Genomic DNA, 13161 nt, shown 5'->3' with positions numbered 1-13161 from the left:
TTGGTGCCTTTACATCAAATACAAATATAAATTAAATAGCCATTAACTTTTTGGATGGATATAAATTTTAAATCTCATCTATAAAATGGTTTAAAATTATGTTTTACTGATCAAAATTGTTTTATTTAAATTATTAAGGTACTGGCAAATATAACTTAACTCAGTTACCGAATAAAGTGTAGCCAATTGAAAAGTATCTATGTCATGAGACCTAAGTGGAACTCAGATTTTATTTAATTTTATAATGCTGTCATGGACTGACATTCCTCACTGGCCGACCTGCCTGTTGTGTGACAAATGCATTTTATTGCAAAATAAATAAAAAGTCTGTAGGAAAAAAATCCCAAGGGGCCTCCCTGCAATTAGACACATTGCTTGACATAAAAGAATGAACTTTGTTCTTCAACTAACAGAGGTGCTGGTTCAGTGTCAGGAGTGTGGGTATTGGGAGATGGGATTGGGACAACTAAGCCTGAGCCAAAGCTCTGATCTGTATAGGGTCTGCCTGCACAACACAAACACATTGTTTTCTTTTAGAACTGGCGAAAGCTAACTAATACTAGGAAATTTAAGCAGTTTCTATTGACTTTGGAATTAGTTTAATTTCCATCTGTTAACCTTTTCTTTTTTAAACTTCACTGTTAACGGAGCCATCCTACCACTTTAAAATTTACAGTTACAATTTACAATATTACAACTTCTGAATCTTATATTCACAACATATCTTTTCTGTTTTTTGTTTGCAGGTGTGCCCATTTTATTGGCTGGGTCTGGATCGACTCGATGCTCTGGAAGAGTTGAAGTTTATCACAATAACATCTGGGGAACAGTCTGTGATGATGGCTGGGACTTAAATGATGCTGAGGTGGTTTGCAGACAGATAAACTGTGGGTCGGCACTACAAGCTCCTCGGATGGCTTACTTTGGTCAAGGAACTGGACAAATTTGGCTTGATGACGTGGTCTGTTCAGGAAGTGAAAGCTCTCTAACTCAGTGTCAGCACAGTGCATTTGGATCACACAACTGTGGACATCACGAGGATGCTGGTGTCATTTGTTCAGGTGAGAAAACGTTTTTAGGTCATTATCCTCTTGTGTGACATACATGAGTTGTGTCACACATAACTGTGGGCACAATAATAATGCTGGCGTCATCTGTTCTGTTAAGATATATTTTTCTCATCCAAGGCATGCCAAATACTAGAAATATATAAAAGGCAATTGAGTTAAAACAGATAAGGTAACCTGAGACCAGGAGGACACACAATATGTGTAAAATTTTCAAGGTTTATATCTCGTAAATACACATGATTTTATGCAAAATCACATCTGATCAGTCAGTTTGTACTTTATATTTACATACAACTATAGATGAACATTACAAGTCCTTTATGTTCCTATCTTTTCTGTTTTTTGGGGGGAGTTTTCAGGTGTGCCCATCCGATTAGGTGGGTCTGGATCAACTCGGTGCTCTGGAAGAGTTGAAGTTTATCACAATAACATCTGGGGAACAGTCTGTGATGATGGCTGGGACTTAAATGATGCTGAGGTGGTTTGCAGAGAATTAAACTGTGGGTCGGCACTACAAGCTCCTCGATCAGCTTACTTTGGTCAAGGAACTGGACAAATTTGGCTTGATGACGTGGTCTGTTCAGGAAGTGAAAGTTCTCTAACTCAGTGTCAGCACAGTGCATTTGGATCACACAACTGTATACATGGTGAGGATGCTGGTGTCATTTGTTCAGGTGAGAAAACGTTTAGATACTAACCCTAATCCTATTTTAAGTAATACTGTTCAAACAACTATGGGCACTATCACAACACTGGTGTCATCTGTTTAGGTGAGATATATCCACAGAATGCCAAATACTGTAAAAAATAATTTCTTGTTTTCACAATTATTTGTATAGTCGTCATAGTCTTCAAAGGCAAATGAGTTAAAACACTGGCAGGGCATGCAAATCCAGCTTCAGGTCGTGTGGAGGAGATCAGGATGGTGGGACCTAAAAGCCAAATGAAAAACATGGAGGTGAAAAGGCACCACAAGAGCTTTGACCAGAGGCTAACTGTCACGGTCCTGTGTTTTTGGTTTTTGTACTTTTACTTTGGATTTTATTATGATTTATGACTATTTGTGTTTTGGTTTCCCAGTGTTTATTCAGTGCTCCTTCTGTTTTGTGTCATCCCTGCCTGTATATCCCTTCTAGTGTCGTCAGGTCTCTGTGTTAAGCCCGCGTCTCTGAGTCTGTGTCTTTGCGTGTGTGTGTTTTGTGTTTTACTTTGAAGGTCCGTGTCTGATGTCAGTGTGTTCAGCGTGTTTTCGTTTCGTTTCCCCTGTCCCGTCCTGTCTAATTACTGTCTAATTACTCCCAGCTGTGCCCTCCTTCTGTGTCTCATTCCTTCGTTATCCTTCTGTGTATTTAAGCCTTTTGTCTGCCTCTGACTGCAGTTGCTGGTTCGTCTGCGTTATATGGTGTTTTGTTCTCTAGTCTGCGTTATCTCCCTGCATCTCTGTTCTGGTTTCAAGTTAGTTTTGCTAGTTTAGGTTTGTCAGTTCTGTTCTCGCCAGCCTCGCCCTTTTTTCGTTGTTTGCCATCCACTTCAATAAAGCTCACTCTCATCAGAAGAAGTGCTTGCATTTTGGGTCCTTTAATAATTTACAAACGGCTTGCCCCGCTGGCCGTGACAGTACGAACCAGCCATCAATGGACCCAGCAGCATTTGACTCGCTCAAGGAGCTCTGTGAGGATATTGTGTACTCTGTGGACAAATTGATTAATTTGTGGCTGGAACATGAGGGGAAAGAACTTCGGCAAGCTGTGGCTAACCAGCTACAGCGATTGGTTTCAGCTCACTTCACCTGCTCGCACAGAATTTCATTCTGAATGAGCTTCGCCTTCACCCCCTGGCTGCTACCACCCACCCAGCAACTAATGCTTCGCTGCCTGGCCCGACGGAGGTTGTTCTGCCCGGCCCGTCGGCTGAGCCTTTGAAAGGGAAATGACACTCACGCCGTCAACGCCCCTCACCACAGTCGGACCTCGGGATATCAGAGCAGCCGACTGTGGTGAGTAAAAAGGACAATATTACTGGTTTGAACTTCAGGACTTTTTCTTCTGGGGTTGTTCGGGGTGTGTTGATGAGACCTAATACGCGTAGCTTACCTGCCTTCGTAGTAACTAACCTCTCCCAGGTTGGTATTTTTAAGACTTCTGGGAAAACAAAGGGCTGTGTTTCTTCTGCTTCTTCTGAGCCTGGATTAACTCTCTCTGACCCTGTTAATCCCGTATCAGCTATCCCAGAGTCTGCTAAAGCTGTGGCTTTCACCAAACAACCCCAGCTCTAATGATACTAAGACTGTTTTATTTTCCAAGCTGCCACCTCAAGAGACTGTTCAGTGTGCACCTGAATGTGTCATTTCTTGGACTACTGACACTCATTCAAAGACATTAAGTGGTAATGTTGCAGGAATTCAGGGCCTCCCAGAGGCTGCGTTCCCTAGAGACTGAAAAGCCAGCATTGCCCGAGTCATTTAAAAGTTCCACCGAGTCCGCTCAATTAGCGGCCCAGCAACCGTCAGCTCAGTCTCCAGTGTCACCTGCTCAGCAGCCACTAGCTCAGTCTCCAGTGTCACCTGCTCAGCAGCCACTAGCTCAGTCTCCAGTGTCACCTGCTCAGCAGCCACTAGCTCAGTCTCCATTGTCCCCGATACCTGTAGCTCAGACTCCAGTGTCCCCGCTACCTGTAGCTCAGTCTTCGGTTCTGTGAGCCACTCAGCCATCCATCATCTCTATGCAGGGAGAAAATCTAATTCCCAACCAGGGTGTTTCTCATAACTTAGCTGCTTTAGGTGCAGTTATTCACTCCAGGGTCTCCCCAGAGGCTAGGTCTCAGTCCCCAGCTGATTCTGGCCCCCTGAAGGTTAAGCAGGCCCCTAGGAACTGCACCATGTCAGTGCTTCCTGGGCTGAGCCAGGACCCTGTGCAGCTCCAGTTACCTTTGTGTCTGCCAGAGGTCCCGAACCTGCTGGTTCTGATCCGTCTCTGCTAGGAGTCTCGGCGCCTGCTGGTCCTGTGTCTGTCTTCGCTGGAAGGTCCAAGGGGCCCATCCAGCCATCACCGCCGCCTGCAGCTCCATCATCTACGGCTTCCACGCCGTTGCCTGCAATTCCATCATCTACGATTTCCATGCCGTCGCCTGCAGCTCCATCACCTATGGCTTCCACATCCTCACCTGGTCCAGCACCATCCTCGCCTGGTCCAGCCTCTGTCTTGCCATCAAATGCGACTCGGCCTGGACGACCTCGCCTTTGCCGGCCACTTTCCAGGCCTCTAGCTGGACATTATCGCTGTCGAGGGCGGCCCCCTGAACGAGGTCACCTCTGTCACCACTACCTGCCGCGTGGCCAGCCTCCGGACTGCTCTGTCGCTGCCACTGCCTTCTGCATTGTCGGCCTCCGGATTTCCTTTAATGGTGTCACTATCGCTGCTTTTCACACAGTCAGCCTCCTGAACTGAACTGTATTTTTTGGTTTTTTTGGGTTTTTTTTTATTTTTATTTTATTGATTAGCATTCAAATATCTCAGTGAAGACAGAACAAAGATCTACCACAAAGCAAGAAAGCATGAGACAAGGCTAATCAAAAGGTATTGGCTGAAGCATTTGCTTATTACGCCAACCCTTTTAACAAAAGATCTTTTTGCATGCATGTTTTGAACTCTTGTGCTGTTGGCCTCTGGGCTGGTCCCCTGAACTGGTTTTGGGACTGTTTTCTTGGGCTCCAGTATTTTTTTTTTTTAGTTTTGGACCCATGTTTTGTTTTGGGACCTTCTGGTGCTCCGTGTTCTGTTTCCCTGACCATGTGACACTAACACAACGATAGAGTTATAGATACCTTCAGGCAGCTCAGGACCCTCAGGCTCAGGGAGTTTAGGACTTCAGCACAGGGCATGCAATCCCATCTGACTGGGAGTGCTCAACAGGACAAGCAAAGTCTACTGGCTCTAGAAGTAAGGCAGCTGGTCAAAGATGATTGCAACGCCTGGCTTGCAGTTGTGAGTCCATCAGAGGAGCCTTGCTTCATCTTTCAGAGGGCTGTCCAGGTGATGATAATAAAGGCCAAAAAAAAGAGGATGCTCAGGTTTCAGTCTGTTAGCTGTGTCTTCATGTTGTTATTAAATAAAGAATGTCCAGGATTGTTGGGAACAGAAGTAGCTGAGGTTTATTACAGATAATTGCCCTCATGGCAGAGAGACTGATAAAATATTTATGTTCTTAGAATTATGAATCCTGGAAGAGAACTTAAGAGATCCTCACTCAGCTCCTCATCCACAAGCAATGCTGGATAACAGTGTAGCTGAGTACATTGAACTTTAAGTATTTATTGTCATTGTCAGAGAACAATGAAATTGCGTTTGGGGCTTCCATACAAACCGTAAATAAAATAATGAAGAAAATAATAAATACCCCTTAAAACCCAAGTGTAAATATTTAACCCAGTGTGACTCCAGTACAATAAGCCAATCCTTAGCAACAACATAAGAACATGACAAGTAATGTTCATAAGAAATTCAGACAAAGACCTGAGAAACATGACATGAGATATGATGTCAGATATGATAGTTATCTATTTAAGAAAGAGGGGGGGGGGGGGGCAGGAGGGGGAAAGAGAATAAAGATATGATGCACCAATGCAGACCAGTTCATTGCTATTAAGAAGTTGGATATGGTTATTGTCCGTGAGAGGGGGGCAGAGAGTTCAGGAGCCTCACAGCCTGTGGATACAGGCTGTTGGCCAGTCTGGATGTTCTGGCCTGTATAAACCTGTACCTTCTCCCTGAGGGCAGCAGATGGAAAAGGTGGCGCGCAGGGTGATGTTGGTCCCGCAGGATACTGTGCACCCTCCTCAGACAGCGAGTGGGGAAGATATTACTGATCTCTGGCAGACTTGTTCCAATAATTCTGCCAGCTTCTTTCACCACCCGCTGGAGTGCTTGCTGATTGGCCTTGGTGCAGCTGGGGAACCACACTAGAAATCCATACATCAGAACGCTGCTGATGGCACAGTTGTAGAAGTTCAACATCAGAGATCTGGGAATGTGTGCGCTCCGCAGTCTCCTCAGGTAGTAGAGGCGCTGTTGGGCCTTCCGTGCAACTGAGGTGATATGGTTGCCCCAGGACAGGTCCTCGGTCACAGTTACCCCCAAGAATTTAAAACTGCTCACCCTCTCCACCGCCTCACTGCCAATGAAGAGAGGCAGATGGTTGTTATGACCCTTCTTCCGGAAATCTACAATGATCTCCTTGGTCTTTTTGGTGTTTAAGACCAAGTTATTGTCGTGGCACTGATTGCGTCATTCGGTCATGTGTAGGTATCTAGACCCAATTGGAGACTCATGAGATGGAGTGGAGTTAATGCACAAAATACAAACCTACCATGTTGGTGTAACAGAAGTCCAATGGGTGGTAGAAAAAATACATCCAAATACGTGCTATATGTGACAAAGACCTTATTCAAACTAAGGGTTTAAATGCACATAGAGTTATGGTAATTAGGGAAATGACAAACACCATGGTAAACAACTGAAACTACATAGGGAAAACAAGACAAGTGTGGTATAGTAACAAATACCGTAACGGGCGGTCTATCCTTCAAGCTCGGGTACTCTACCAGAGGCCTGGGAGCTTGAGGGTCCTGTATCTTAGCTGTTCCTAGGACTGCGCTTTTCTGGACAGAGATCTCCGATGTTGTTAACGGGATCTGCTGGAGTCACTTGCCTAGTTTGGGTGTCACCGCACCTCTGAACATGCTCTGAGCACAAGATCCATAGAGAGTCTATCACATCAGGCAAGAGCCCAGGTGCAGGCTGTGTAAAGATGCCCCTGAGACAATCCAGCACATATCAGCAGGGTGTAAGATGCCAGCAGGCAGGGCATACATGGAACGCCATAACCAAGTGGCCGGCACAGTGTACAGGAACATCTGTGCCGAGTATGGACTGGAAGTCCTGAGGTCAAAATGGGAGACGTGGGAGACGTGGTAGGGTGGTGGAGAATGAGCGAGCTAAGATCCTGTGGGACTTCCAGATACAGACGGACAAAATGGTGGCGGCTAACCAACTGGACATAGTGGTGGTAGAAAACAGAAGACGGGCATAGTGATAGATGTAGCGGTTCCCAATGACAACAACATCAGAAAGAAGGAACACGAGCAGCTCCAGAAATAACAAGGGCTCAGAGAAGAGCTCGAGAAAATTTGGAGGGTGAAAGTAACGGTTGTCCCAGTGGTAATCAGAGCACTAGGTGTGGTGACTCCCAAACTAGGCGAGTGGCTCCAGCAGATCCCGGGAACAACATCTGAGATCTCTGTCCAGAAGAGCGCAGTCCTGGGAACAGCTAAGATACTGCGCAGGACCCTCAAGCTCCCAGGCCTATATATATATATATATATATATATATATATAAATTCCCCACTCGCCCCTGCTGGCGGTCAATCCTTCAAGCTCGGGTCCTCTACCATATATATATATATATATATATATAAAAATTCCCCACTCGCCCCTGTGGGCGGTCAATTCTTCAAGCTCGGGTCCTCTACCAGAGGCCTGGGAGCTTGAGGGTCCTGCTCCCAGGAATAGGCTTACCTAAAACTAAGAAAACCCAATCATATAAGACAAAATGAGACAAACTAGAACACAAACATAAAACCCAGGACTAGAACACAAATTTCAAGTTTTGTTATCAAGAGTATTGACATTGCTTTCTGTTAACAGAATTAAATGTTGACAACAGGAATTAAGTGTGTTATAATTTGCTATTCAACCACAGTGTAAAATAACAAATATTTCTCTGTAGTTTAGTGACAATTTATATGAAGCCTCATATGTATACAAAGTGAAATGTCTTATAGTGGCAGTACAGTGATGCTTACAGCAATATCATGCAAATAAAGAGATCAAAGATTAACAGTGTTTGAGCATCTGAATGTTAAATTTAATAGGCTTTCTTAAAATATTTTATTTAATATGAAATACAATAACTTTAAACAAAAGGATTTAATGTAAATATAGAACTACAAACTGTATTTTAATTATGGAAAACTTCTCCATTTTAACTATTAATTGCCATTACAATATTTTTTTTGTTCTTAACTCCTTTTCTGCATTTTCAGGTTCACCCATCAGATTAGCTGGGCCTGAATCAACTCAATGCTCTGGCAGAGTTGAAGTTTATCACAATAACATCTGGGGAACAGTCTGTGATGATGGCTGGGACTTAAATGATGCTGAGGTGGTTTGCAGAGAGTTAAAATGTGGACCGGCATTACAGGCTCCCCAGTTTGCTTATTTTGGTCAAGGAACCGGACAGATTTGGCTTGATGAAGTGACCTGTTCAGGAAATGAAAACTTTCTAACTGGGTGTCAGTTCAGTGGATTTGGAGCACACAACTGTAAACATTCTGAGGACGCTGGTGTCATCTGTTCAGGTAAGATATATATTTTTGGTCATTCACAAGATTTCAAATACAGCAAATAAAACTTATTTTTACAACTACTGAAACCAGTGTTCAAATGTAAAGCGCAAATGAGTTAAAACAAATATGAACAGAAGGTGAATGCTTTGTGTTTGAGCTTATCAAAAGCTAGTATACTCCTATGGCAGTCCAGAGAAATGAAAGGGTTGCATTACTAATTAATAAATTAATAATCTTACCAGCTCCATGGAGGAAGTTCTTGGTGAAAGTGAATCTGGCTGCTGTCAACTCTTCTGTGGACATGAAAGACCCGGCTGTGATGGAGTCCATCATGAATTTGGTAATTTGTGTGATCCCAAAATCTTAGTGAAACGACTATACTTATATTTTAATAACAAAACCTTCGAGCTGTTTTAAAAAAAAGTCTTGGATAATGAGAAATTCCAAAAAATTGCTTTATTAGCATTAGCGTCTTGAGTCTCTTTCATGTCAAATTTCATTTAAAATGTAACAATAACAGTCTATAATTTGTGGTGTAATCATTAAATTTTCTTTTTTCTGTTGTGCAGGTCAAAAATGAGCTGGGAGGTACGAATGGTGACCTAAAAGTGAGCTGGTGGAAACTTCCAGAAAAGAAAGATATCAAAAACGTGACAGAGACGTGTACTCCATAGTTCACACTGTTTGTTTCAATAGCTGGATGAAGGCAGCTTACAGCCTGTAAAAGTGATGTGATTGATTTAATCTTTACTTTTCACATGATATCTGTGTTTGCTTGCTTTCTGTTGTGTTACATTTAGTTGTAAAACAAACATAATGCCATGGTCCTGAGTCTGATCATTCACTGTTTTGTGTTTATTAATATTGACTTATGTTCTTGTTTATTTTGGTTATGTATTCTGTTAAGATTTGCTAATTGTTAGGGTTTGGTTCTGTACACCCTCTGTTCCAGTTCCGTCAGGTCTCAGTGTAAAGCCTGTGTCTCTGCATTTGTGTTGAGTTTCCTGTTTTACTTTGAAAGTCTGTGTCTTATGTCAGTGCCTTCAGTTTTGAAGGCTCCCCATCTCGTTTGTGTAATCAGTGTCAGGCATATCTCCCAGCTTTTTCCTCTTGGTCCTGTTCACCTTTTGTATCTAGTGTCTGCGTCTTCCCCTGCTCGTTGTTGCTCCATCCCTCATTCTACACTGTGTGTTCTGTCTGTCAGCCTGCCTGCATAGTTTATTTATATTTTCAATTTAATTATTTTGGTATCCAGCAATAAAGCTGTTTGAGTGCACTTTTTCGTCTCCTGGAGTCTGCACTTTGGGTCCACTATTTCTGCCTCCCGCACACAGTACATGACACATAATCTCTTTGACTCCAAACTTTACTTTAATGCGTTTGATGACTTATTTCTGTGATGCATTTCCAAAGAAGACGAGTTCTGTTGGTGCCAGCAGAAAAATATTACTTTCAAATCTGAAACTTAGCATCTGCTTTGAATTGAGATAAAGGAAAGTGACCTTAAAGGAAGGAAATTATATTTCCATGTGGTTTGCATAATGGAACACAAACCATATGGAAATATACCATACCCAACCTTTCTTGTCCTCAGAGATTTTTTCTTTATCTCTCCCAAAGTTAGAAATTAAGTTTAAACTACAGGGTGGGCCATTTATATGGATACACCGTAATAACATGGGAATGGTTGGTGATATTAAAGTCCTGTTTGTGGCACATTAGTATATGTGAGGGGGCAAACTCCTCAAGATGGGTGGTGACCATGGTGGCCATTTAGAAGTCGGCCATCTTGGATACAACTTTTGTTTTTCCAATAGGAAGAGGGCCATGTGACACATCAAACTTATTGGTAATGTCACAAGAAAAACAATGGTGTGCTTGGTTTCAACGTAACTTTATTCTTTCATGAGTTATTTACAAGTTTCTAACCACTTATAACATGTGTTCAATGTACTTGTTGGACACATGTTGGATTGTCAATGCAACCCTCTTCTCCCACTCTTCGCACACTGATAGCAACACCGCAGGAGAAATGCCAGCACAGGCATCCAGTATCCGTAGTTTCAGGTGCTGCACATCTCGTATCTTCAAACCATAGACAATTGCCTTCAGATGACCCCAAAGATAAAAGTCTAAGGGGGTCAGATCGGGAGACCTTGGGGGCCATTCAACTGGGCCACGACGACCAATCCACTTTCCAGGAAACTTTTCATCTAGGAATGCTCGGACCTGGCACCCATAATGTGGTGGTGCACCATCTTGCTGGAAAAGCTCAGGGAATGTGCCAGCTTCAGTGCATAAATCAGCAACGCACAGCAATTCTGGATGAATAATCCGGTTAAAAGTAGATAAAAAAACCCACTAAATAGCAGATTCTGGAGAGACACTGAGCCTCGCGTTGTTCACGCGCCGCCATCTTGGTCAATATATAGGAAGAACATAATAATCCCTCACTAAGTAAAAAATTTGAGATCAAAGTAGAAGTTTAACAAGGGCTGGAAACAGACCTGACTGAATACATATAAATACAAGAGGAATAAAGTAAAATAAACAAAAGGCTAAATTGAATTAGAACTTAACTGTAATGTATTCAAGCTAATAATAGCAAGGATAACAACCTGTAAACTGGTATTAACAATGACACATAGTTGGGATGAAGACCATGCCCAGAATGCATAGAATGAAAGAAAATACATGATTCACACAAACACATATTAAATGAAATAGAGAGATGCATAAGGTATATTAAGGTTGTGTCATTGTTCAGCCAAGGAAAGTGTGTGAAAAGGAAAATGTCTCCACCTTGGGAGGGGGTGAAACTGCAGATCACCCGCAGCCCTTGGTGGATACAAAATAAAATATAAATAAAATATTGTAATATACTATATGTAACATTAATGATGACATAATATTAATATGAAGAGGCACCTTAGTCAGTTATGATGTGAGGTGGATAATTGTTAGAAGTAGTCTGCATCAAGCTCAAGGTTTGCTCAAATTCAGTACAATGATATATGAGATGAAGAAAATAAAGAAAATATCTAAACTAATTAAGTGCATAAGAGGCACTTGACCTGCTTGAAAACCTGTCATCCTAGATGAGACATTGCTGAAATATAGAGCACACCTATACTAACAACTAATAAGCTATACCCTGTATACAACAGCTAAAGCTACAAAATTGAGAAGCTGAATTAAATATGTGGTCACTGTAAGCTGATGAGCAAGTACTATGGGTTGTTGTTTTTTTTTACAGCAGGAGCTGCATGAGGGTTCAAACATGCAGCTGTCTGTGAGCTCAGTTTTTTTCCCCTCACACTTCTGATTTGCCTTTGGCAGCATCCTGACACATGTGTGTAAAGCATTCATGCTATCAGCGACTTGTTTTGTTTTGTTGTTTTGAAAAATAAATAAATTTCTGACCATACTTGTAGATCACAGTGACACATAATTATTCGGCATATGATTTACTAATGCAGATGAAGTTTATGCTAAAATTTAAGGAGAACAAAGAAGAACAGCATCTTCAGTTGTGTCTTGGCTGTTGTTCTCTGTGTAGTGTGCTGAGTTTTGTTTTTTTGTTTTTTGACGTGTTGCTTGAGTGAGGAGTACTGTGACTTCTGAAGTAGCTCTCATCATGCGACCTTGATGATGATAAGTTCAGAGCCAGCTGAGAGCTGGGTTGTCTGCTTTGCTTTAGGTGATAAGGCAGAAAAGTTAAAACTTAGTTTCTTGTCTTGAAGGGAAAAAAAGAAAGAACGAGGTTTTGTATTTCTCAGCCAAGAACAACTACGATTTCATTTTCTGTTTTTGAGAAAGGAGAATTTAAAATAATAATAATAATAAAACAAAGAGTGATGTTTTGTTTAAGTGGTGAAGAAAGCTAATACTGCTAAATACCGACTAGTGCATGATCTGCGAGCAATAAATGAAATCACTGAAATGATGCTACCAGTAGTAGCAAATCCCCACTCTCTATGCTGAAGCTTTAAAGAAATCAATGATGTCCTGCCTCTTGCCAGCAGCAGAGACAGTTTTCTACTCTACGTAGATGACATTTTAGTGACTGGCCACACAGAGGAAGGGTGTAAGCAAAATACTATGGCTGTGTTACGTCACTTGGCTGAGTTAAGGCCACAAGGTATCTTTAAATAAACTCTAATTATGAAGTCACATACTTAGGGCACACCCTCTCAGGTGAAGGCAAAAAGCTACTAAACAAAGGAACAGAAGCTATACAAAATGCGCCACAGCCACAAAACTAAGCATTCACATTCTTTCTGTCAGTGAGCCTGAGTTATGACCTTGGCTCCCTGTTTTTCTGCTCCCGTGCAATGTGCTCTGTTGTCTCTACAATGAAAAAAACAAAAAAAAAAAAAAAAAGAGAGAGGCCCTGACTCTCTGAACATAATATTCTCTTCATAACTCAGCAGTATGAAATGTCATGAAACAGTGGAACTCACTCACAGTAAATCAGCAGTATAGGATAATACAAACCTATCTAATAAATCTAATGATTTTCACATTCTTTTAACTCAGAAGTATGATGCAAACTAAAACTACATACTGATTACACAAGAAGTATGATGTGGCCTACAGCAGTATCATGATTCACTCCTTTTGATTACAGGTATAATGTAATATATAACAGCATAATAATCTCAAGCACATTTACCTTTCTTAACACAC

The 13161-nt window shown here is 41.9% G+C and overlaps 1 pseudogene across 1 annotated transcript in view; it reads left to right on the top strand.

Annotated features, from left to right (window-relative positions):
- The window catches only part of LOC146714311 (scavenger receptor cysteine-rich domain-containing protein DMBT1-like), a 62164-nt pseudogene that overhangs the window by 31341 nt on the left and 17662 nt on the right, over window positions 1-13161 (top strand). The window contains exons 16-18 of the transcript XR_014916506.1: window positions 747-1061; window positions 1430-1744; window positions 8170-8484. The product of XR_014916506.1 is annotated as a scavenger receptor cysteine-rich domain-containing protein DMBT1-like (transcript). The remainder of the gene's footprint in view (window positions 1-746; window positions 1062-1429; window positions 1745-8169; window positions 8485-13161) is intronic.

This window comes from Copadichromis virginalis, linkage group LG3 (assembly GCF_057382275.1).
Source record: "Copadichromis virginalis isolate Kocher_CV1m ecotype Utaka linkage group LG3, C_Virginalis_male_GT1.1, whole genome shotgun sequence".
NCBI classification, from domain to species: domain Eukaryota; kingdom Metazoa; phylum Chordata; class Actinopteri; order Cichliformes; family Cichlidae; genus Copadichromis; species Copadichromis virginalis.
The sequence above is the reverse complement of the archived record's forward strand: the minus strand, read 5'-3'. Positions and strand labels throughout refer to the sequence as shown.